Below are 27,597 nucleotides of genomic sequence, written 5' to 3' on the forward strand. Positions count from 1 at the left end.
TTGGCAATATGTAAGACTTTGGCCAATTTTGCCATAACCTTGCCACAGAATGTTTTATTGAGCATTTGGAATTTTGCCAAATCTGATATGTGAAAATTTAGTATCTCAGTATAGTTTCAGGTTGAATTTTTTTTTTTTTTTTTTTTTTACTATTATGAGTAAAATTGAACATCTTTTCATATGCTTTAGTGTCATTAATTTGTACTTTTTTTTTCTGAGAAAATTCTATCAAGACATTTTGAGTATGGCTGCATAAATAATTATTCAAAAACTTAGTGACTTAAAACAATGACAACATTTATTCTGGTCACTAATCTGCAATGTGGGCAGGGCTGAGTGGGGATAGCTCATCGCTGTTCCACTGGTGCCTGCTGGGCAGCTCAAAGGCTGGGGACGGGAATAATCTGAAGGCTCGCTCACTCATTCATTCCCTCACTCACAAGTCTGGCACCTAATGCTGGCTGTCAGATGAAACCTTCACTGGGGTTGTTGGCTGGAACACCTACTCTTGGTGGCTGGCCTCTCCATAGTCATCACCATATGGTGACTGCATTCCAAGGGCAAGCAACCCAAAAGTGGGTGAGCAGGGAGAGCAAGAGAAAGAGCAAGCGTGAGTGCCAGATACCTTCCATTCACAGAGGCAGGCACAAAGTCCCACTTAAGTTCCAGAGAAAGGGAAACAGACTCCACTTCTTGATGGGGGCATGGCTGTTTTCTGGAAGTGCACGTGGGATTGAAAATACAGTTGTGGCCATTTTTGGAAAACAGAATCTGCCTCAATGTTCTATAGGTAGTTTTCTATTGGCTCACTGATCACTTTCTTAGCGATTTCTAGAAGCTTTGAATAAACTATGAGAAATTAACCTTACATCCATGATATCAGTTGTAAATTCTTTTTCCCACAAACAAATCTACTTTGTTGTTATTTTTATGCAGCTTTCTTTTTTCTAAGTTCCTTGTACCCCCATAGCATGCAGATTTTATTGAATGGAATTGATTTTTAAGTGACATACTTATTAAGGGCATTTACAATATAAGTACACAATAGCTAAGTAATTGCTATAATTCTCATAGTACCCAATCTTTCTCTTAAATAAAGTGATATTTGCAAGTTTAAACATATTTTGTTATCAGACAGAGTTGCTTCTGAATTTTTCTTCTAACTAGCAGGCTAGTCTACTGTGCAACCATAATGAAAATATTATTTAAAAATCAGACCAAAGTGCAACAGAGAAAGTCAGTGTTTGCTATTTAAATTATGTTTTTATACCAATGGGTTTAAAACACTATGGAGATACATCATTTCATTTCGTTTTCTTTCATTTTAATGTCACCAAAAGGTCAAGAAGTAATCCAGAGATAACCCATCATACCACACAGGCTGCTCCCCTCCAATTTAGGAATACAAATTCATATGTAAGTTGGTCTTTACCCAAGCTCTTCCCTCCAAAAATCAAATTCCTCAGATATTTTCACATCTACCCTTCAGAGAAGGCATTACTTCAATTAAATGCTCTATGAATTAGTATGGTGACTCTTTTATCTTTTAAAACTTTCATATAAGCAAGATGGGAGATGAACCAGTATCAGGAGAAGCAAGCTTTAATTTGCTTCTGGCACAGACAAATTAAAACCATGTGTTTTAGCAAGTCCCTTTAACACTGAGCTCAGCCAAGTTATCTTTAAAACAGGGATGACATCACCTCTCTACCTACTGGACAAAATTATTGTGAAGATAAATGAGATTTCATTTACTTCCCTTCACATAGGCTGATAAGGGTATTACATACGTGATTGTTGTCGGGACTCCTTCAACACTTAGAACCCTGCCTAGAACAAATGTTAGGGGCTTAATAAATTTTACCTGGTGTTTTTGATATGCTGCTTTATTTCAGATAAGAATTTAAGGGGAGGAAATGAGGAAATAGATGAAACGTTACTTCATCAATTGTTAAGTATCATACACATATGGTGCATGAGGAAAAGAGAAGAAAGGGGAGAAAAGAGGTGGAGCTGGAGAAGGAAAAAGAGAAGGAAGAACGCAGGGTTCTTTGATTCTTTCTGAAAATTGCTGTCCTTCTTAGTGGAGGAAAATCCCATGCTTCATTAACAGCTGGGTTTCTAGTCTGCCTTTTTGTCGTTTACCAGTGATATGACCTTGTGTGGTGGTTTGTTGCTGTATGTACCCCAGAGAAGCATGTTCTTAAACTGAATCCATTCTGTGGGTGTGAACCCATTTAAGTGAGACCTGTGTGATAAGCTTCCTTCAGTTAAAGTATGGCCCAACTAAATCGGGAATGGCCTTAATTCTTTGTAAATGGAATAAAACTCAGATAGCGAGAGAGCCACAGAAGGAGCAGCCAGAAGTTAAAATCAACAGAACCTAGAAGAGAACAGAGAGACCAGGAGACGCCTCCATGTGCCTTGCCATGTGACAAGCTAAGGACAAAATATCACCAGCAGCCAGCCCCAGAATACCACCGTCATCAGGGAGAATGCCTTGATGATGCCTTGATTTGGATTTTCTTTCTTTTTTTTTTTTATTTTGAAATAAATTCAAACTTACAGGAACAGTTGTTAAAATAATAGAAACCATACACAGAACTCCAGCATACCCAAACCCCTCTCCACCAATACCCCAATCTACCAACTTTAATATTTTGCCACTTTACCATTTCTTTCTTTCTCTCCCTCCCTCCCTGTCTATCATCCATCATCTATTGCTCTGTCTTCTGAACATATGAGAGCAAGTTGCACACCCTTGAACAAATAATATAATTCACATATACATTTCCTATGAATAACAATATTCATTTATGTAACCACATTAAGTGTAGTTATGAAGTTCAAGAAATTTAACATTGATATAAAGCTTACATTCTATATTTCATTTTTTCCCTTATGTCCCAATTGTGTCCTTTTAAGCCTTTTCTCCTCTATTCCTAGATTTCATCCAGGATCATCTATGGCATTTAATTGTCATTATCTATTTAGACTGTCTCTCTTTTTTTTTTTTCAATTGTGGTAACATATCTACAGCATAAATCTTCCCATTCCAACCCCTCCCAAGCATTCCATTTAGAGGGATTAATCACATTCACAATGTTGCAATGCCATCACCTTCCCACCATCCATTACTAGAAATTTCCCTTCACCCCAAACAGAAACCCTACACTCATTTCTTATTAACTCCCCATTGCCCTTTCCCCCACTTCTTGTAACCCATACTCTACTTTTCATCTCTATAATCTATCTCCTCTGATACTTTGTGCTTACTGTGGGGCTTAAATTTAACATCTTAAGTCTATAACAATCTTGTTTTCTTTGATACCAACTGAACTTCAATAGGACACATAAACTATGTTCCTATACTCCTGCACTCCCCCACCTTTATATAGTTCTTATCAAAAATTACATATTTTACATTGAGTCCCAAAACCACTGATTTATCATTACACTTTATGTCTTTTAGATCCTGTAGGAAGTAAATAGTGGAGTTACAATACAAAAATACATTAGTATTGGTATTTATATTTACCACGTGATTTTTACTGGAAATCTTTACTTCTTCATGTGGTTTCAGTCAATTGTTTAGTGTTCCTTCCTTTCAGCCTGCACAATTCCCTTTAGCATTTCTTATAGGACTGATCTACTGGTGATGAAGTCCCTCAGCTTTTGATTATACGGGAATGTTTTCATCTCCCCCTCATTTTTAACCTCCAGGTGTTTGTGAATTTTCTAAGTCTCTGATGATTATTGACTTCTATTTGTATTCCATTGTGGTCAGAGAATGTGCTTTGAATTCCAATTTTTTAGAATTTATTGAGGCTTGTTGTATGTCCCAGCCTATGGTCTATTCTGGAGAAAGTTCCATGATCCCTAGAGAAGAATGTGTATCCTGGTGATTTGGGATGTAATGTTCTATATATGTCTGTTAAATTTCTCTATGTCTCTCTCTCCTTTCTTTGTTTCTCTTTCAGTAGAGCTCCCTTTAGTATCTGAAGTAGGGCAGGTCTTTTATCAGCAAAATCTCTCAGCATTTGTTTGTCTGTGAAAAACTTTAAGCTCTCCCTCAAATTTGAAGGAGAGTTTTGCTGGATAAAATATTCTTGGTTGGAAATTTTTCTCTCTCAGAATTTTAAATATGTCATGCCACTGCCTTCTCGCCTCCATGATGGCCGCTGAGTAGTCACTACTTAGTCTTATGTTGTTTCCTTTGTATGTGGTGAATTGCTTTCCTCTTGCTGCTTTCAGAACTTGCTTCTTCTAGTCAGTATTTGACAGTCTGATCAGAATATGTCTCGGAGTGGGTTTATTTGGATTTATTCTACTTGGACTTCACTGGGCATTTATGCTTTGCGTATTTATGTTGTGTAGAAGGTTTGGGAAGTTTTCCCCAACAATTTCTTTGAATACTCTTTCTAGACCTTTACCCTTCTCTTCCCCTTCTGGGACACCAATGAGTCTTAAACTTGGACATTTTATTTTATCTATCACATCCCTGAAATCCATTTCAATTTTTTTTTATTTTTTTCTCCATTTTTTCTTTTGTTCTTTTATTTTCCATTCTGTGGTTCTCAAGTTCACTGAGTTGTTGTTCAGCTTCCTCTAGTCCTGTACTATGAGTATCCAGAATCTTTTTAGTTTGGTCAACAGTTTCTTTTATTTCCATAAGATCATCTATTCTTTTATTTACTCTTGCAATTTCTTCTTTATGCTCTCCTAGGGTCTTCTTCATGTCCTTTATATCCTGTGCCATGATCTCGTTTATCTTTGGTTCTTTGATTAATTGCTCTAAGTACTGTGTCTCCTCTGATCTTTAGATTTGGGTGTTTGGGTTTGGGTTATCCATATCGTCTGGTTTTTCATATGCTTTAAAATTTTCTGTTGTTTTTTGGCTCTTGGGATTTGCTTTACTTGATAGTGTTCTTTTAGGATATGAAGAATTATTCAAACCCCAATCTCTAATTTCTCAGATCTACAGCTTGGTGGCGTATACTTTCTCTAACTAACCAGCAGATGGCATCCGCGAGTCACCTAGTCCCCTCAAGTCAGTTCTCCCCAACTTTGTCTTTGTGGTGTGTGGGGGTCTGGCTCTTTTGGGGTCCAATTGGTGCACCAAGTTTGGATGTGTTGTTGGTGCTGTCCACCCTGAATGTGGGGTGTGTGTCTGAGTGGTTAGGGAGGCATAGCAGCTTTAATAATCAACCTCCCAGGTGTTTCTGGAGATATAAGACTGTTGCAAGAGTCTAAACCTTCATTTCAGTCTCGCCACAGACTGTCTCTGCCGCTGACCCACAAGTCCTTGGTATTGGAGTAGGGTTCCTGGGATTTCCAAGTGGGTCCCTCTTCCCAGCCATGCCTTTCCAGGGCCTCTGCTGGGGGAAGGCTGTGCTATGTCACTAGTGCACGCCGTCCCTCAAGGGAAGCCCTGGGCTGCTGGGCCGTGCAGGGGCCTTCTCAGCCTGCTGTAAAGATGGCTGAATGGGGCGTGTTAACCTCCTCCTTTTTGCACAGCTCCACATTCCCAGTTCCGGGACAACCAGCTATGGGCATGCAAAAGGCCACTGTCCATGCCCGATATTGCGGCATGTGTGCGGTGTTGCGGGAAACACTTCCTGTCACACTGGTTCCCTTGGTGCAGCTCTGGTCTGTGGCTCCAGTGCTGGGCAGGAGCGTTCCCAGCCCGCAGGGAAGATGGCAGTAAGGGGCGTGGTTTTTTTCTCCTTTTGGCTCACCTCTGCCCTCCCCACTCCAAGACAATTAGCAGTGGGTCCACGAAAGGCTATCTTCCACGCCAGATAATGAGGTGCTTGCACAGCCCCTTCCCACCGTGCTTCTCTGTGTGATTCTCGCTGCCGTATCTGCAGTCATTTTTGGGTTTTTTTAAAAAAGAACTAGTCCACCTCCAAATGCCAACCCACAGTTTCCCCACACCGCAGCATGGCTGCCAGACATTCAGCAGGTTCATTCAGTCGTTTCAGAATGCAGACTCCCGGTTTCACCAAGTGCACGGTCCCTGTGGATTTAGCAGACCTTGTCCAGCTGGTGCATCCCTGGAACTGGTGTTCTGGGTCACCTTCTGGCTTTTATCTAGTATTTTTCACAGAGGTGTTTTTTTGCCCTGTCTCTCCTAGCCACCATCTTAGGTTCTCCCTGGACTTTCTCTTAGCCTCAAAACCTTAAGCAAATAAATTTCCATTGTTTAAGCTGAACCATTGCTTGGTATTTGCTTGAGGAGCCCAGGAAGCTAAAACACCTTGGGCAAGACATATAATCCCTCTGTATCAGGTATCTATCGCTGCATGATAAATTATACCAAAACTCAATGCCTTTAAACAACAATAAATAATTATCTCATAGAGGTTCTATGGGTCAGGAATTCAGATGCAGCTTAGCTGAGAGGTCTGGCTCATCATCAGTTGTGAGGATGGAGTCAAAATGTTTGCCAGAAAGAACTGAAAACAAGTATTCAAACAAAAACTTGTTACAAGAATGATCATAGCAGCACCGGGCAGGCTAAATGGCTCTCTCAAAATTTAGGGTAAGCAGCATCTCTATGATATTCCAGTATGTCTGGTTCAGAGGTTCTTAGCTGTGTGTGTGTGTACCTGAAACACCTTGACAATCTGATGAACCCTTTGTATGGCTTCTAAGACTAACATTTTTAAATTAAAAAGTACACACGATTAGTGAAAACAAATTACATCAAAACAGCTATCAAAATATTATAAAATATGTTTGTGATATAGTAATATGTGCTTTTAAGACATTAAAGAATGAGACCCACTGGCAGGTCTAATAACTAGAGCGTTTTCAAAGGAGTGAGAAACATATGATATTTTGAGATAAGTGCAATAATTATAAAATGAATAGGTGGTATATGTGATTTCTATTGGTGACAAGTCACAAGTGATGCCAATGTTACTATGGTCTTTTGGCTACATTCATACTCAAATGAAATATTAAATTCCAGTTAGAGGTTAATGTAAATAGGTAAACTGTCCCCATTCAAGTTTAGAGAGCCCATGAATACTATCCACAGAACCATGGGAGTCCTTGGAGCCTGGACATTTAGCTTATACTTTAAAAGAAAGGGAAAATAGAAAAAAGGAAGATGGGCCTAATATGGAAAAACCTCTACAAATAAACTATTTATTTCCTGTTAAATTTCTTACAGTACACAGGATTATCTAATGTCTTCAATGACACTCCCATTTCAAAATGATCACTCTCTGAATTGGACATATATCTATATAATGCTTTCATTTAAATTTGCCTTAATGCATCCTTAGACCTAGATGAACGGATTTACAGAAGTGGTACATTAAAAGGCCATTTTAGGTTTTGGATCGAAAGGACCTTTAATTTACAGCTCCAGAAAATATCCATTCCATGGCTCAAAGATCCTTGTGGATTATAAAAGAGGAAATGACTAACTGAAAAGGAATTATTCACCACATTATTAAACATGACAAAAAGCTTCTGAATTGGAGCTTAAAACAGGCTATTTAAGATTCCAGCAATCCCTGGGACTTTGGCAACAAAAATGTTCAAAAGCCTTTTATAGTTGCTGTCAGATTTCTGTAAAGCATTCGAGATTCCTGTGAACTTATTTATATAACAAGCTAAAACCTGAAGCCGACTTGAAAGTCTCTCTATTCTAATTATGTAGAATTGGAAATGCCTAGAAGTGATGTTCAATGTTCTCCCAAGAATATCCTCCAAAAATGGTGGTTTCAGAAGCGGGTGTTTGGAAGAAGGAATGAGAGTGTAGCTGCTATGGCTTATTGTAAAGAGCAGTTACAGCGGATATACAAACTATAGTTTGGTAAAGTGGTTTAAAAGAACTGCCATTTAGCTATTCTTTCTGCGGTGGCACATTCTAAATGACTGCTCATATTGTTCCCTCCTGGCCTACTATAGTGGTTCATTTCTGAAGCTCTATAATTCATGTGTAATCATGTAGCAAAATAATTCAGAAGATAATGACCCAACAGGATATCAACTGATTGAGGTTCTTATCACAAAACTGTTACTGATGTACCATGCGGACCCCTGAGCCAACTCTAACCTCTTATGCCTCAGAATTCCAATTTGACATCTGGCCCATACATCCTCAGAGGACAGGGCAGGAGACAAGAGTCAGTACATACCCCAAGCTAAAAACACTAAGAGATACTCTGAAGGAAAATATGGGTTTGGGGAAGAAATGCTGTGGTTGGCAGCTTCTAAAATCATTCCTAATGGTCCTTACCTCCTGGTATTCATGACCTCTGAGTACGGATTGGACCTAGTGATTTGCTTTTAACAAAGATAATTTGACAAAAGTGTTGGGAATTACTTTTGAAATTAGTTTATAAAAGATTGAAACTTCATCTTTCTCATTCTCTTTCGCTGGCACTTTTCTCTCACTTCTTCAGACTGAGCAAGCTGCCCTATGGAAAGTTCCACGTGGCAAGGAACTGGGGTCACCAGGTCAATAATCCTAGAAGAATTGAATATTGTCAACAACCGTGTGAGTGATCTTGAAAGCAGATCCTTCCACAGCCAAGTCTTGAGATAACTACAGCCCTGAAAATGTAGTCTTGTGAGAGATCCTGAACCAGAAGAACCACAGAAGCCATGCCCAGATTTCAGACCTACAGTAACTGAAAGATAATAAAAGTAGTCTTAAGCCATTAAGTTTTAGGGTAATTTGTTTTCCAGCAATAGATAACAAGTATAGGTACCTTGTGTACAAGGCCATGAACAAGGTATATTAATTATAATATCTCCAAATTCTCATTACAACATATAGACACCAGCATCAGAGATGTTAAATGACTTGTTTAGGTCTCAGACCTAGCAAGGGAAGTTGTAGAACTGAAACATGAAACCAACTCTTTCTAGCTCCAAAGCCTGCACTTCATTCATTGTAATGTACTGTATCTCCAAATGACTTTTTCCCCCCAAATACTGAATTGGGTATTGCCTACTTGGAAGTGAGAATACAACACATTTTCCTAGAGATGAAATGGTATGAATGAAATAAACAGGGCTCTGAAACAATAGCAAAGAGGGGAAGGCAGAAGAGATGCAGGGGTGTGAGGCACTCACAAGGGCTCCCGCATCAAGAACACCTCAGTCTTTGCAGTCCGGTTCCTGAGGCTGCTTTGGAGAGAAGGTAAGGGTTAAGTACCCAAGAAAAACAGGTAGACACAACCCACAGTTCCTTATTTGCAGTTAGCTTTTACCTGCTCAATCTTTCATCAATGGGTCTACACCCAGCCTTCAAAATAGAATCCCCCGGGGAGATTTTACCTGCACCTGAGGTTCCATCTCAGGAATTATTACTTTTATATGGGGGTGAGCCCAGACATGAGTGTATTTTTTTTTCTTTTAAACTCAGTTTTATTGAAACATATTCACATACCATACAATCATCCATGGTATACAATCAACTGTTCACAGAACGATCATATAGTTACACACTCATCACCACAATCTATATCTGAACATTTTCCTTACGTCAGAAAGAATCAGAATAAGAATAAAAAATAAAAGTAAGAAAAAGAACACCCATACCATCCCCCCCCATCCCCCCCATTTGTCATTTAGTTTTTATCCCCATTTTTCTACTCATCCATCCATACATTAGACAAAGGCAGTGTGAGCCACAAGGTTTTCACAATCACACTGTCACCCCTTGTAATCTACATTATTATATAATCATCTTCAGGAGTCCAGACTACTGGGTTGGAGTTTGGTAGTTTCAGGTATTTACTTCTTGCTATTCCAATACATTAAAACCTAAGAAGTATTATCTATATAGTGCATGAGAATGTCCACCAGAGTGACCTCTCGACTCTGTTTGAAATCTCTCAGCCACTGAAACTATTTTGTCTCATTTTGCATCCCCCTTTTGGTCAAGAAGATTCCCAATCCCACAATGCTGGGTCCTGATTCATCCCCGGGAGTCATATCCTGCATTGCCAGGGAGATTTACAGCCCTGGGAGTCGGGTCCCACATAGGGGGGAGGGCAGTGAATTCACCTGCCGAGGTGGCTCAGTTAGAGAGAGAGACGGCCATATCTGAGCAACAAAGAGGTACTCGGGGAGACAAGCGTATTTTTTTTTTTAAGTGCCAAGTGCCACTAAAGTCTACTGGAGGTGACAGCCATTACTTGAAGTTGTCATGCCCACCTTCCCAGAAAGACCAATATTTTGGTCAAGTTGGGACGCAGGTTAGAATAACTAGCAATGAAAACAATAGCTGTAGCAACCACCAAAAATTTACCATCCCTATCAAAACAAAATACTTAAAATGCAATGGATGAAATCAGTAGTCAAAACCTAGTGATGAAAGATTGGATGGTTTTCCCTAATATTGGGAACAATACAAGGATGTTTGCCCTCAACACTTTCATTCAACATTGCACTGACTCTAGCCCTGGCAATTAGGCAGGAAAAAGAAATAAAAGGTATGCAGATTGGAAAGGAAGAAGTAAAACTATCTCTATTTGCAGATCACATGATCCCGTATACCAAAAAATGCTAAGGACTCCTGGAGTGGGGTGGGGGTGGGGTGGGGGACAAAACAAAAAAACTACTAGAACTAATAAACAAGTTCAAGAAGTTTGCAGGATACAAGACCTATATCTAAAACCTATTGTATTTTTTTATGCTAACAACTGATCTGAAAATGAAACAAAGAAAACAATTCCATTCACAATAGCAAAAAGAATAAAATCCTGAGAAATAAATTTATAAAAATACTTCCTGAACTGATCTACAGATTCAATGCATTCCCTATCAGAATTCCAGCTGACTTCTTTGTAGAAAATGACAAGCTGATTCTAAAACTCATATGGAATTGCAGGGGACTCAAAATAACCAAGACAATTGAAAAAGAAGAACAAAGTAGGAGGACTCACACTTCCTGATTCCAAACTTTACCATAAAGCAACAGTAATCAAGACATTGTGGTACTGGCACAGGAACAGACATATAGATCGATGGCATAAAATTAAGAGTGCAGAAATAAACACATACTATGGTCAGCTGATTTTTGACAAGGGTGGCAAAACCACTGAATGGGGGAAAGAATAGTCTTTTCAACAAATGGTAGTGGGACAACTGGATAATCACATGCAAGAGAATGAAGTTGGAACCTTCTACCATATTTTAAAATTTACTCAAACTGTATCAAAGACCCAAATGTAAGGGCCAAACTATAAAATTCTTACAAGAAAATATAGGGGTAAAGCTTCATAATTTTAGATATGATAAAGCATTCTTAGCTATGAAGCAAAACCATGAGTAACAAAACATAAACTACAGTTCACCAAAATTAAATATTTTTGTTAGTCAAAGGATACCATTAAGAAAGATATCCGTATATCCACAAAAATGGAGGAAAATATTTGCAAGTCATATATCTGAAAAGGGACTTGTATCCAGAATATATAAAAACCTATTATAACTGAATAATAAAAAGATTGTAACCCAATTTAAAAATGGGTAAAGGATCAGAATAGACATTTCTCCAAGAAAGATATGCAAATGGCCAAAAAGCATATGAAAATATGCTCAACATCATTAGTCATCAGAGAAATGCAAATCAAAATCACAATGAGATGCCACTTAACGCCCAATAGAAAGGCTAGAATCAGAGAGTCAGATGACAGCCAAGTCTCGGCAAGGATATAGAGCAAATGGAATATTCATACACTGCTGATGTGAATGTAAAATGGTGCAGCCACTTTGGAAAGTAGACTGGAGGTTCCTCAAAAGGTTAAAGATAGAATTAAAAGAGGACCTAGCAACTTCACTCCTAGAGAAATGAAAACATACATCCATGCAAAAACTTGCATGCAAATTTTTATAGCAGCATTATTCATATTAGCCAAAATGTGGCTAATATACTTCAATGGATGAATGGATAAAATGTGGTACATCCAAAAAATAGAATATTATTCAGCCTTACAAAAGAATGAAGTACTGATATATGCTACAACTTGGATGGACCTTGAAAACATTATACTAAGTAAAAGAAGCCAGTCAACAAAAATCTACATATTATATGATTCCATTCATACAAAAGTGCAGAATAGGGAAATATACAGAAACAGAAAGTAGATTAGTGACTGCTTAGTGCTGGAAGGGAGGGTGACAGGAGGGTGATAGCTAAAGAATACCGGGGGTCTTTATGAGATAATGAAAATGTTCTAAAACTGACTGTGGTGATGGTTGCACATATTCGTAAACATACCAAGAACCTTTATACATTTAAAATGGATGAGTTGTATGTTACGTGAATTATATTGCAATAAAGCTGTTTAAAAATAAAATTCAAGTGGTGAACACAATTCTTTTTCTACAAGGCTGCTGTGATAGATTCAATTAGAAATTATAAGTTTAAACCAAGATGTATATAACGCTATTGTTAAATATCATTTCTGGATTAGCATGGTGCTAAGCACTAAGTAGATCCTCAACAAGCAGGAGCTGCCCTTCCTCTTTAGGAGTAAGGGTTGAGGCATGTTCTAGTTTGCTAATGCTGCCGGAATGCAAAACACCAGAAATGGATTGGCTTTTATAAAAGGGGATTTATTTGGTTACACAGTTACAGTCTTAAGCCCATAAAGTGTCCAAGGTAATGTATCAACAACCAGGTACCTTCACTGGAGGATGGACAATGGAGTCCAGTAAACCTTTGTTAGCTGGGAAGGCACGTGGCTGGTGTCTGCTCTGGAGTTTTGGCTTCAAAATGGGTTTCTCCCAGAATGTTCCTCTCTAGGCTGCAGATCCTCAAAAATGTCATTCTTAGTTGCTCTTGGGGTGTCTGTCCTCTCGTAGCGTCTCCGAAGCAAGAGTCTGCTTTCAATGCCTGTATTCAAACTGTCTCTTATCTGCAGCTATTCTCTCATCTTCTGTGCATTCTTCTAAGTGTCCCTCTTGGCTGTAGCTCCTCTTCAAAATGTCACTCTCAGCTGCACTGAGTTTCCTTCTGTTTGTCAGCTTATTTATATGGCTCCAGTGATTTAATTTAGGCCCACTCTGGGTGGGATAACACCTCCATGGAAATTATCCAATCAGTCATCACCCACAGTTGGGTGGGGCACATCTCCAGGGAAACACTCCAAGAATTACAATACAATTAACACTGATAAGTCTGCCCACGCAAGATTACATCAAAGATAATGGCATTTGGGGGGACATAATACATTCAAACCCACACAAGCTGTCTCATCCTAACTTGGATGTTAGCTTTCTCCATCTCTCTTTCTCTTTCTCTGCCTCTAACCAAACCTTTATATAAGGTCCTACTCGAAGGAAGTCTTAGCTGCCAGCATGAAGGCAGATCACACTCAGAACAAAACAGTGAAATCAGAGCAAGACATTCTAATTGTGACTCAAAAATTATATTGATGGCCAAAATATCCCTCATCCAACCAATTATAAATACCAACTAATGAAGCCAGGAAATCAAAACAAGAATGCTAAATGATATCAGAAGACAGATCAGAAAACATCAAGAAAAGCTTTCTATGCAAAAAAAAACATAAGCAACTGTTTTAAAATGCTTTCACTTACATAGTTGTAGAATGAAATAGAAATGTGCATTTTTTGTTCCTTGCCTTTGTTTCAAATTGCTCTTATAAAATTCTGATAGTCAATTAAAAAACATTCACCAAATGAGAAATCTTTTGAAGTATATATGCACATGCACACGTAAATATATTATAAACAAATGAATTGAAACATTAAAATATTCTCCATAGTAACTCTAAATCAAACTGGTATTTCATTTTGGTTCCCCTGGTGCCAATTCATGCAGTACATTAAACCCATAGTTTTGGAGCATAAAAATGCCTTTGAAAACATAGTATTATATAATATACACACCATGGTTTATAGTTATTATTTCTTACCCAAGATTACATTTCTATAAGAGAAGAGTAGCCTAAATATGATATTGGGTCATTAATTCTAATGGTGGAAAGATAAATTTTGACTTTTCAATTTCTGACTATTGGGGTTTCAATGCCCATAGTTATAGATTACTTATGTCTTATTTGCATTTTTCCCAAACAGATCAAAGCAAAGACTAGAGAAGACTATAGAAATTAAGACTCAGTAGTTAAGGAGAAAAGACACTGAAGCTAAGCAAGAAGAAAAGAGGGTAAAAATCCTAGTCTTTGACTTCAAAGTCACTGTTCTCCATAGGAAGGGCAAGAATATACTTTATCAACCTTCCCTTCTGGCAATGTTCAATACATGTCTGATCATTGGGAAGGAGGTCAGGTATAGATTTCAAGGTCACATAACTATATGCTCTCTTTCCAACATCAGCAAACATAGAAAAGAGACTAAAATATGCATACTATTGGCCTTGGAAATGAGATTGGTCCATATTTAAAACCATAAAAGCTATCCTGAGAATGTGTCGTTCTCAGCCTGTTCCCTCCCCAGGATTTAGGAAAAATCAACAGTGAGCATGGAACACAGCCAATTTAGATGAGCAGTAATGGTGGATTGAAGGGTTCACAAAATGTATTTAGAAGTTCAGAAATAAGGCTTTCAAATCACATCAACATCATTTTACACAAATTAAGTCCAGTTCTGGCCCAGACCCTATCTCCAAGGGACACAAACCAAAAATCTTTTAAAAAGAGAAAACACATTGGTTCGGTGACTGTTTGAAAAGCTGGTACATTGGCTTTTTTTTTTATGTTCATTCAGATGAGCTATCTATACTATATATATGTATATACTTAATGTGGGTGTATATACACACAGACACACAAACACATATATATTTTGGGTCTTCCTTTGTGTGTGATTTTCCATCAGAGGTAGTCTCTGTTTCCTTTCTTTGTTCAAGACAAACTCTTAATATAGTTTATTATGTCCTCTATGTTTAAAGTAATGTATCTAATTTGTTTATTCTAGTAGCTGATGTCATGATATTTGGAGATGACAAAATGTAAAACAAATAAAAATTCTCATCAATGTGGAAACAGTTAACTATGCTTGAAAAACTAATAAAAAAAAAAACTAAGAAGGAAAAAAATAGTTCTGAACAGGAACTATGCCTCAGGTGGTGCCATGAAATTCAGAAGAATGTAAAATCACCATAAATTACATTTTTTAAAGCTATCCCAGAAAATATTCTACCCTGAAGACACTAATCATCTGAACCAACATTCATTATGAACTCTTTTTACAATTTTTCCATGAGCAACACCATGTCACATCTTCAGAGGCACTTGAAGGAGTCTGTGGTACATAATGAATTACAAGGGGGGATAAATTGGGGCCTTAGCCTTTGTCTTTGTTGACTAGAAATGCTGGCACAAGTTCACTGCATGCAAAGCAAGCTTGATGAAATAAAATCCGTTCTTACATGTCTGAGGGTACTTTTAAGATGCTGAAATGCATTTGAAGTGTTGAAACATGAAACCATCAAATTCTACATCTGTAAGGGACCTTAGAGATCAACCATTCCAAAGCCCTTAAGAGGAGACCTCATTCCAGCAAGTATGAAGACTGTGGTCAAAGTCACAGGTCAGCTGGCAGGAGCACCTGGACTTGAATGCTAATCTATTTTTGTTACACCACACTTTTGATTTCTAAAACCAATGGGCATAAATAAAGAAAAAAATGATGATAATTACATGCTGAGCCTAAAATAATAATCACAAAAGTAAATTGATAGTCTCAGTTTAATAGCTCAACCTTTGTTGTTTTTTTTAAGATACAGAACATTTTCATTGCAACAGTGATGTCTCATATCACCTTTTTTAGTCACACTCATTTCTCTCCAGCTACCCACCCCATCCCTATCCTTAACCACTGGCAACCGTAACCTGTTCTCCATTTGAAGTTTGTCATTTCCATTTAGATGGAATCATATAGTATATAACCTTCAGGGGTTGGCTTTTTTTACTCAACGTAATTTTGGGGAGGTATTTGCTGTAGGTTTTTTGGTAGGTGGTCTTTATCAAGTTAAGAAAGTTCCTCTTATTCCTATTTTCCTGAGAGTTTTTATCATGAATGAGTGTTGAACTTTGTTAAGTGCTTTCTCTGTATCAATTGATAAGATCATGGGTTTTTTCTTCTTAAGCCTGTTAATATAGTGGATTACAATGATTGACTTTTTAATATTGAAGCAGCCTTGCATCACTGCAATATACCTCACTTAGCCTTGCTGTATAGTTCCTCTTATATATTGCTGAATTCTCTTTGCTCATGTTTTGTTAAGAATTTTTACATTTATATTTTATGAGGGACATTATTCTGTAGTGTTGTGGTTTTTGCTTTTGTTTTGTTTTGTAGTGTTTTACTATCAGGATAATACTAGATTCATAAAGTGAATTACTAAGTATTCCCTCTTCTATTTTCTGGAATAGATTGCATAGAACTGGTGTTAATTTTGCTTCAAATGTTTGATAGAATTCTCCAGGGAAATGATGTGGGCCTGGAGATTTCATTTTGGGGACTTTTAGCTATGAATTCAACTTCCTTAATAGTTAGATGGCTATGTAAATTATTTCTTTCATATTGGTGAGTTGTAGTAGTTTATGTTTTTCAAAGAATAGGTCTATTTCATCCATGTTGTCAAATGTATTTGTTTATGGTTGTTCACAATATTCCTTTATTAACCTTTTGATGTCTGCACAGTCTAAAATGACAGTCCATTTCATTCCTGATAGTGGCAATTTGAATCTTCTTTTTTTCTCAGTCAGTCTCACTGGATATTTGAAATCCTACTGATATTTCAAACAACCAACTTTTGCTTTATTGATTTCTTGATTGGTTTTATTTCAATTTCTTTGATTTTTGCTCCTATTTCCTTCCTTCCGCTTGCTTTTTGGCATATTTTACTCTTCTTTTTCCAGGTTTTTGAGGTGAGAGCTTAGATTATTGATTTGAGAATATTTCCTCTATTCTAATGGAAGCATTTTAATGATATAAATTTCCATCTCAGCATTATTTGTGTTGTATAAATTTTGATAACGTTGTATTTTCAGTTTTATTCAGTTCAATGTACTTTTTGTTTCCCTTAAGATTTCCTTTTTGATCCATGGATTTGCTTAGCAGTGTGTTATTTAATTTCCAAGAGTTTTGAAATTTTCCTACTTTATCCTTCTATTATTGATTTATATGGTGATTCCATTATGGTCAGGGACCACACTCTCTACTATTTAAATTCTTTAAAATTTGTTGAGAATTGTTTTTTTGTTTGTTTGTTTGTCCAAGATATGGTCTATTTTGGTATACATCCAATGGGTACTTGGAAAGAATTCATATTCTACTGATGTTGGGTAGAATGTTCTATAAATGTCAATTACATCCCGTTGATTGATGGTGCTGTTGAGTTCTTCTATATCCTTTCTGATTTTCTGTCTAGTTTTTCTATCAATTTTTTATTTACATATTTGGAGTTCTGTTGTTTAGTGCACACACATTTAGGATAATGTCTTTTTGGTAGATTGACCCTTTTAACATTATGCAATATCCCGCTTTAATGTTCTTTGCTCTGAAGTCTACTTTAACATTTATATAATCACTCCTGCTTTCCTTTGATTAATGTTTGCATGATATATCCTTTTCCATCCTTTTGATTTCAACCTGCCTATGGCATTATATTTGAAGTGAGCTTCTTGTAGACAATATATAGTTGAGAGTCAGGTAATAATTTTAAATCCATGCTGCCATTCTGTCTTTTAAAAGGTATATGTAGACCATTCATATTTAATATAATTACTGATAAGTTAGGGCTTATGTCTGCCATTATTAGTTTTTGTTTTCTATTTATTCTCTTTGTTTTCATTTCACTGTTTTCTTATTCCACCTTTCTGTGGGTTACTTGAACATTATTTTTAGAATTTTGCTTTAAATTTATCTATAGTGCTTTGATTGTATCTCTGTCATATTTGTTAGTGGTTGCTTTAGGTATTACATTACATATGCATAACTTATCACAGTCGACTGGTGCCAACAATTCACCAGTTCAAGTGAAGTATAGAAACCTTACTGCCTTTTATGTCTCTTTACTCTCCCATATTCATAATATAATTGTTTTAAATATTTATTCTACATCCATTTAGAACCATATCAGACAATGTTGTAATTTTTCCTTTGAATATCAAATATAATTTAGAAAACTTATCATTTCCTATTTATTTAGAGGGCTTACTTTAGCCATTCTTTTAGAGTATGCCTGCTGGTGACAAATTGTCTTATCTTACCTTCATCTGGGAATGTCTTGATTAAACATTCATTCCAGAAGGATACTTTCGCTAGATATAAAAATCCTAATTTGACAGTTTTTTGTTTGTTTGTTTGTTTTTCCCTGTACTTGAAAAATGTTGTTCCACTTCCTTGTGGTCTCCATGGTTTCTGATGGGAAATTTGCTGCAATTTTTTTTCCCTGTAGATAAGGTGTTATTTCTCTTTTGTTTTCATTATTTCTTCTTTGTCTTTTTTTTTTTTTCCCCAGAAATTTAACTATGATGTGTTTTGATTTGGATTTCAAGGTGGTTTATCTTAATGTGGCTTCACCCAGCTTCTTGGATATGTAGTTAATTTCTTTTGCCAAATTTGTGACATTTTCAGCCATTATTTCTTCACATACTTTTTAAGGTTAATCCCATTTATTTTCTTTCCCAGACACCACTGACACAAATGTCACATCTTTTGCTATAGTCCCACAGGTCTCTGAGGTTCTGCTGGTTTTTAAAGTCTATTTTCCCTTGTTTCACACAATGGGTAACTTCTAATGTTCTATCTTCAAGTTCACTGTCTCTTTCTGTCCCCTCCATTCTACTATTGAGCCCATCCACTGAGCTATTTTATTTCACTCTCTGTATTTTTTTCTATTCTAAAACTTCTATTTTGTTCTTTTTCATATCTTCTATTTCTTTGATGAAACTTTTTATTTCCTTGATGTGACTTTCTTTCATTCTTTCCTTCAGGCATGTTCATGATTGCCCACAGAGGCATTTTTATGATGGCTGCTTTAAAATTTTTGTCAGATAATTCTAACATCTCTGACATCTTGCTGTTGGCATCTATTGATTGTCTTTTTTCAATCAATTTGAGATTTTCCAGGTCCTTGGTATAATGAGTGATTTTCAAATGAAACCTGGGCATGTTGGTTATCTTCTGAAGCTCCGGCTCCTTTTTAAACCTTCTGTCCAGCTAGCTTCCTCTGATATCACTCCAGCAGGGGAAAGGTGGAGGCACTGCCTTGTTCCTGCCATATGGGGATAGAGGTCCAATTTCCCCACTTGGACCCCAATGATACACCTTTGATACCTGAGTTTCTCATTACTGCTGGGTGGTGGTGAAACTCCTGACTTTCCACTAATTATGCTCTGATACCACCTCAGTGGGGAAGGAAGGGATGCTGCATCAATGATAACTGATAGAAGTCTAGGCTAACCACTGACACCCCTGACACTGGGGGCCTAGGAGAGCTAATTAATGGTGGTAGGCATGAAAGTCCTGGCTCCCTCCTTGGCCTTCTCTGACACTACTCCAGTGGGGAGGTTCTGGGGCCTTATAACAGCTTAGGGAGCAGGGAAGACCAGGCTTCCCACTTGGCCTTTGCTGGCAGGGGGCAAAGTTTTTTCTGTGATGTTTGGCTTAAGTAGAGCAGATATTGTATAAAAGCTTAAAGTTTTCTTTTTTCATAGACTGACCTTTTCCTGGTTCAGTGGCTAGAAAGAGTGGGATTTTATTAGGATTTTTTTTTTTTTTTGTCTGCAGCTGTTAACAGTGCCAGGCTTCTGGCTCCTCCAGCTCCTAAACTGGAGTATACGTAAGGAAAGAAAGAAACCTAGGGAACTCAGCACTATGTCCTTCCTTATTTCCATGGCACCTAGGTACTCTGTCTTTCTCTCTCGACTTTTCAGAGTCTTAGTTTCTTTTATATATAATGTCAGGGTTTTAGTTGTACTTAATTAGAAGAACAGGAAAAAAATACATCTCTGTTTTCCCAGAAATAAAACCTTACCTTTGTTTTTTTTTGTTTTGTTTTGTTTTGCTCACAGCTAGCTCTGTACTAGCTCCTATCAGCTGGTAAGATTTTAAGAAAAAAGACAGAAATAACTGAGTGATAGCAATCAAACATCAAAGCTTCACTTGAGAAGAGCCAAAACAAATGGATGGGACATGGGGAGGATTAGAGGCAGAAGACAAGTTCTCAAGGACGGACTGTAGTAACAATTGTGATTCTAAGTCATTTAAGCACTTAGTTGGCCTCAGTTTTCTCTTAGTTAATCTGGGGATATACTTGCTGAGATACCTTCCACAGCAGGTGACATACGATCTGGGATGGTGTTTCGTCAATTTATAGTTAAGGTATAAATGCAAGGACTTGCTATTTCATTCTGATGATGCGCAAACTGCCCACTACAGCCCTACTTCAACAAGACTTAGTCCATTACAGTATTTCCTGCTTCAATAAAAGATGCCAGCATGATCCAGTTGAACAAGGTAGAAACCTGTGAAGCATTTTGGATAACTCTGACACCCCCATGTCCTCTATCTAAAGAAAAATTAAAGTTCTGCAGTTTTTACTTCCTGGATATCTTTCAAATATGTCCAGTTTACTCCATCAATCCTAGTTCTAGCCAACATCACCTTGAACTACCAATTTAACACTCATCTTAGAGTTCTTCTGCTTCCAAGCTCTTCTCTCAACAGTATCTAGACTCATTCTTCCAGCATCCAAATCTGATCTCTCAAACCCATTCAAAGGTCCCCTGTTTCTTGATTTTCTAGGGCTGCTATAACAAAGTACCACAGACAAGTTGGCCTAAAGAGGAGTTTATTTTCTCATAGTGATAGAGGCTCAAAGTCAAAAATGAAGATGCCAGCAGGATCACTCTTTCTCCAAAGGCTACTGCATTCTGGTGGTTGCTTGGTGGCAATTCATGACTCAGTCTCTGCCTCTGACACAGAACCATCTCTCTTCCTGTCTGTCTTCTCCTGTCTCCTACTCCTCTATCCAAATTTCTTCTGCTTAAAAGGAATACAGTCACATTGGGTTAAGGCCCACCCTGATTCAGCTTAGTTTCACTGTAACTAATAAGACCTTCAAAGATCCTATTAGAAATGGGTTAACAGCCACAGGACCAGGAGTTAGGACTCGAACATGTCTCTGTGGGGAACATGATTCAATCCATAACATCCTGGATCCCTGGATCTCATTCAGGCTTCCCCTCTCACAGCCATCTAGTCTGTTCATTAATTCAAGAAATTGAATAGTTTTTCCTTAAATGATTAAATCTAAAATAAAAATCATATCTAAAAGCATTATTCTGATTCTCTAATAGCTTTGCCATTAACAGAATAAAACTAACACTGGTATTTTTAAAATAGGGGAAAAAACTGTGAAATATAAGATGTCATCATTGCTTCATATAGACATGAAAAAAATCTGAAATGTACTGTACAGCTTTGTATATTTCACCAGCAGAATCTCATGCCTGTCTTAATGAATAGATAAGAATGATCTATAATTAAAGTACTATTTTCCCAAATGGATGATAACAAAGAGCTTACTTAAATGAATGTTAATGTCTTAAATAAGCCCTATGCAATTGTGTTCACACCAGTGTGTTTCCTCAGCCAACCCTCTCCCCTCCCATGTTGGAAAAATGGACTATATCCTATTCCTAAGGTAATCAAATATAACAATTAGTTCAGCCCACATCCAAATTAGAGTGACTATGTTGTTGTTGTTTTAAATGACTTTTCCTCTGAAATTCAATTTTGCAGAATTTTCCACATTTTCCATTTAATATCTTATCTTTACCCACTATAAAACAGCCTCTAAATAACCAATAGCAAATAATTCACAAAAATAAGCTTATTAAAGAGGAACCCAAGATGGCAGCTAGGTAAGATAGGGCAAAAAAACATCTCCGTGAAAAATACTAGATAAAAGTCAGAAAGTGACCCAGATCACCAGTTCCAGCAATGCACCAGCTGGACAAGGTCTGCTAAATCCACAGGGACTGTGCATTTGGTGAAACCGGGAGTCTGCATTCTGAAATGAGTGAGTGAGCCAGCTGAAAGTCCAGCGGCCGCATTGCGGTGTGGGGAAACTGTGGGTTGGTGTTTGGAGATGGACTAGTTCTTTAAAAAAAAAAAAAAAAAAACCTGGGACCAACTGTGGATACAACAGTGAAGCACGGCACAAGCGGGCTCTCCCAACACCTCGGTGTCTGGCGTGGAGGATAGCCCTACCCACACCCGCTGCTGATTGTCTTGGGGCCAGGGGGGCAGAGGGGAGCCAAAAGGAGAAAGAAACCATGCTCCTTGCAACCATCTCCCCAGCGGGCTGGGGATGCTCCTGCCCGGGGCCAGACCCACAGCCCAGAGCCGCGCCAAGAAACCTGGTGTGACAGGGAGTGTTTCCTGCAGCACCGTGCACATGCCACAATATTGACCATGGACAGTGGCCTTTAGGGCACCCACAGCTAATTGTCCCGGAGCTGGGAAGGCAGAGCTGTGTGAAGAGGGGGAAATTAACACACCCTATTCAACCATTTTACAGCAGGCTTGGAATGCCCCTGCACGGCCCGGTGGCCCAGGGCTTCCCTGGAGAGCTGGCGCACACTTGTGACGTGGCGCAGCCTTCCCTCGGCAGGGGTCCTGGAAGAACACGGCTGAGAAGGGGGACCTGCTTGGAAATCCCAGGGACCCTGTGCCAGTGCCAGGGACTTATGGGTCAGCGGCAGAGACAATCTGTGGCAGGACTGAGGTGAAGGCTTGGAATCTTGCAACAGCCTTAAATAACCAGGAACACCTAGGAGGTTTGATTATTAAAGCTGCCCTGCCTCCCTAACCGCTCTGACACATGCCCCACATGCAGGGCAGACAGCACCAACAACACACTGAAACTTGGTGCACCAATTGAACCCCACAAGAATCAGACCCCCACACACCACAAAGACAAACTGGGGAGAACTGACTTGAGGGGAATAGGTGACTCACGGACTCCATCTGCTGGTTAGTTAGAGAAAGTGTATGCCACCAAGCTGTATATCTGACAAATTAGAGATTGGTATTTTATAGACCCTGAAAGAACCCTATCAAGTAAAGCAAATGCCAAGAGGCCAAAAACAACAGAAAATCTTAAAGCATATGATAAAACCAGACGATATGGAGAACCCAAACCCAAACACCCAAATCAGAAGATCGGAAGAGACATAGTACTTGAAGCAATTAATCAAAGAACTTAAGTCAAACAATGAGAGCATGGCACAGAATATAAAGGACATGAAGAAGAGCATGGCACAGGATATAAAGGACTTAAAGAAGACCCTAGAAGAGCATAAAGAAGAAATTGCAAGAGTAAATAAAAAAATAGAAGATCTTATGGAAATAAAAGAAACTGTTGGCCAAGTTAAAAAGACACTGGGTACTCATAATACAAGATTAGAGGAAGTTGAACCATGATTCAGCACCCTCGAGGACCACAGGACGGAAAATGAAATTAAGCCCCACAGTAAACACAAAGAAAGTATCAGAGAATATGACCATAGAGATGAAAAATAGAGTATGGGTTACGAGAAGTGGGAGAAGGGGCAATGGGGAGTTAAGAAAGGAGTGTAGGTTTTCTATTAGGGGTGAAGGGAAATTTCTAGTAATGGATGGTGGGAAGGTGATAGCATTGCAACATTCTAAATGTGATTAATCCCACGAATGGAATGCTAGGGAGGGGTTGGAATGGAAAGATTTAGGCTGTAGATAATGTTTCCACAAGTGGAAAAAAAAAAAAAAAAGTCTAGACAATGACAATTAAATGCCAAGGATGACCCTGGATGGGATCTGAGGATGGAGGAGACGAGGCTCAAAGGGACACAGTTGGGACATAAGAAAAAAAAAAAAAAAAAGGAAATATAGAATCTAAGCTTTGTATCAATGTTGAATTTCTTGAACTTCTTAGTTGCACTTAATGGGAATGCATAAAAGAATGTTCTTGTTCATGGGAAATGTATATGTGAATTATATTGCTTGTTCAAGGATGCGTGCAGCCTGTTCTCATATGTTCAGAAGACAGAGCAATAGATGATGGATGATAGAAAGGGAGGGAAAGAAAGAAATGGTGGTGTGACAGGATGTTAAAGTTGGTGGATCAGGGTGTCAGAGGAGGGGGTTGGGGTATGCTGGAGTTCTGTGTATGGGGTTTGCATTGTTTTTGCAACTGTTCCTGTAAGTTTGAATTTATTTCAAAATAAAATTTAAAAAAAATAAGCTTATCAACTCTACTGGTTCAAACTATAAAATAAATTTTCTCCTTAGAATTTATGTCACTAAAGCACATATGTTATCTCTTAATTTCAGGAATAGATTAATTTCTACCATAAAAGAGAATATGTAAGTAAGAAATTATAATCTTGACTATTGAGTTTATGGGTTTCTTTTAAATAGAGATGTAAACAATTTCACAGTGGTCAAGTGATCAAGTGCCTTTAAAAATACATATATATATATATATATATATATTAATGGCTTCCAAATATAAAAGTATTAATTGCAAAAGGGGAAAAAAACTGTTAAGTTTAACCAAATAAATTTTAAAGTTTTGTGGACCACCACCCCTACCCCCACCCCCAAATATCATAGACCTCCTATTTTTCCTTATTTTAGTAAATGGTATTTATTCACTCCCAAAACAGAAAACTAGAAGTCATTGTTTTATTTATTTATTTATTTATTTATTTATTTACTTATTTATTTATTTATTTATTTAAACCTCTTCCTAAAACTTGATAATCCACTAGACATAGAGTACTGGGTATTCTACTTCCTAAATATCTTTTGGTCTCTCTCTCCATTTCCCCTTTGCTCTGCACCCAGTTGCAGTGCTTTCAATCCATCTCCCATATGATATAGTCAGCCAGGGATCAACATGCAAATCTCACTGCTCACTCTCCTCCTTAAAATCCTTCAATGGCTCCCTAATGCCAAGAAGATAAAGCTCTTTACTCAGCAAGACATGATGTGACTGATCAGTTCCCACCAGCCTAACAAAGCACTCAGGTTCCTGCCTTCTCCCTCCCCAACCCCACACACACAATATGCCCCTAAAGCCTTGTATAAGCAGTCCCCTTTGCTTCACTCTCCACTACTCTGTGTGGTCGTAGAACAGCAGCATGAGTCACCAGGGAGCTTATTAGAAATGCAGAAACTCAGGTCCAATTGCAGACCTAGGGGATCTGAATTTGCATTTTAACAAGGTCCTCTGGTGAGTTGTGTGCACATTAAACTTTGATATACAGTAGCTTAGAAAGCCCTCCCCTGCCCCAACCACCTTGCAAAACTCTCCATTTTTTAACCCCCAGTGTCAGGATCATCCTTAGCAAACTGTTCCTTCTTGCCCTCCAGACTCCCTGAAGGAGTTGAGTTTGCTTTCCTGGGGGTTGGCCAATTTTGCACAGGACAATTAGAACTCTTATCACAAGGCATTGTAATTTTAGTGATATTTAACACCTCCTAACCCATCCCCCCATCCCCACCACCATTTACTTTCTCCCATTACACTGTGGACTCCATAAGGATATAGACTGAGGCAATAATTATCTGTTACTTTGAAATTTGGGAATAAAATATCCCAAGGAGAATGAGAGCCCTAAATAATTTTCCTAAGCTGTAAAAGTCCAAACAAAATCACCATTGATCAATATGCTAAATAAAAGGGCAGCTGAACTGAAAAATATCTACATCAAACTGAAAAACAAAGCCCTCTTTAATAAATAAAGAGTCCTTGCAAATAATCAAGGGGAAAAAAAGATGAGCTGTGTTTATCAACTGTTAATTCACAAAAGTAGAAATTCAAATTGCCAACAAACATATAAAAAACAATTATTCAAACTCATGATTAAGTAAAAAATTGGAACAACAGTAAGACTTTAAATTTTCTTATGGATTTTTAAACACATACAAAAGCAGAGAAAATAGTAAAATAAACCTTCAGGTACCTATCACCTGAGTTCTAAAACTATCAACAATTTGCCTAATTGAGATATTTTTGCGCCTATTAAATTGGCAAAGTTTTAAAATAATTGGAATGCTTGGTGGCATCAAGATTCAGGAAAACAAACACTTCCATAGGGCTGAGAGGAGTGTAAATTGGTAAAATTATTCTGCAAAGCAATTTGTGGGTAGCCTTAAATGTGACTGTCCTTTGACAAAGCAATGCCTCTTCTACAGCTTTATGGAAGAAAATAATTAGAGTCACATAAAAAGATCCAACGGCAAGAATGTTTCAGAAATCTTCCCAAAGTCAATAAGTAAGGGCATCTACAAAGATTCATTCACAATGTTCATCTTAATAAGGAAAATTAAACATTTGGAGTGTTGAATCATAACAGTTTAACTAAATTATGGACTATCAATATATGAGAATATTAAAAGTCCTTTTTAAGAGTGTATTAATTGATGACTAAGATGTTTTTCATATATTGAATGAAAAAGGAGGCAATAAAAGTATGTATTTTTTCTTGGTAGAAAAGATTTTTTAAGTATTTTTTGTTTAATAGATACATAAAACATATTATATCATATCATATCCTATTACTTGTTACACTGATAGTCCTGAAAGGTTATAATCCAAAATTTTAATAGTGGTTATCCTGGATCATGGGATAAGTGTTTTGTTTTGTTTTTTCCATCTTGCTAATTGCTGCATATTAGCAATTAAGAAAAATCACAAAGATGATCACAGAAACACAGTTTATAATTCCAAAGGAAATTACAAACAACTTAAAATACCCATCAACAAAGAATTGGAAAATAAAGTGTAGAGCATGCATGAATTGGAATGCTATGTGGTGGTTATAGAGAATGAAGTCATTCTATGGGAATAGGTAAAGAAATATTTCCAAGGCAAAGTAAGTAAAGTGAGAGAATTGAGAACAACATGAACAGTATAAGAGCATTTGTAAAACATACAAACAAACAAAATCTTACATTCTCATCTACATAATTATGTAACAAAAGAATAGTCACATACATCTATTACTTGAGAATTAAAATATTAGTGCAGTATGACTTGCAAAACAGATAAACTGTACCTAAATAATGATTACAGACTAAACTTAAACTTTTTTATCACTATTCATTCAACATGTGTTCTCCTCACTGACTTACAAACTCTGACTGTTCTAGAAACTGCCTAGGATACAAGTTCTAACCAATGCCTGCCATGCCATCCCATGACCCCTTCTAGCCCCCCCAAACTTTCTGAGTACCCCTTCCGTAATTCTTTTTTTGGAGAGACTTCGTGGTTCCCCTGGTGTGTGTTCACCCTTGTGGAGCAGCCTAATAAACTTACCTTGGAATGCAGATGGGTTCCTGATGGTTTTTAATGTAGCAATGTGTACACCTAGGAAAAGGTATCAAAGAATTCACCCTTACTTATAACAATTGTTACCTCTGGTGAAAGGAGAAGGACCAAGGGTTAGAGGAGGGTAGAAAAAGATTATGAAGGGGGATGAATTAGTTAGGGTTCTCCAGGGAAATGGAAACCAATAGGAGATACCTGTAAATGTGAGATTTTATAAAAGTGTCTCACGCAACTGTGGGGAT

The 27,597-nt window shown here is 37.7% G+C and overlaps 1 protein-coding gene across 11 annotated transcripts in view; it reads right to left on the reverse strand.

Annotated features, from left to right (window-relative positions):
* FHIT (fragile histidine triad diadenosine triphosphatase) overlaps positions 1–27,597 on the reverse strand; it is a 1,654,094-nt gene that overhangs the window by 644,089 nt on the left and 982,408 nt on the right. The gene's annotated exons all lie outside the window — the stretch shown is intronic.

This window comes from Choloepus didactylus, chromosome 1, assembly GCF_015220235.1.
Source record: "Choloepus didactylus isolate mChoDid1 chromosome 1, mChoDid1.pri, whole genome shotgun sequence".
Classification (NCBI taxonomy): Eukaryota; Metazoa; Chordata; class Mammalia; order Pilosa; family Megalonychidae; genus Choloepus; species Choloepus didactylus.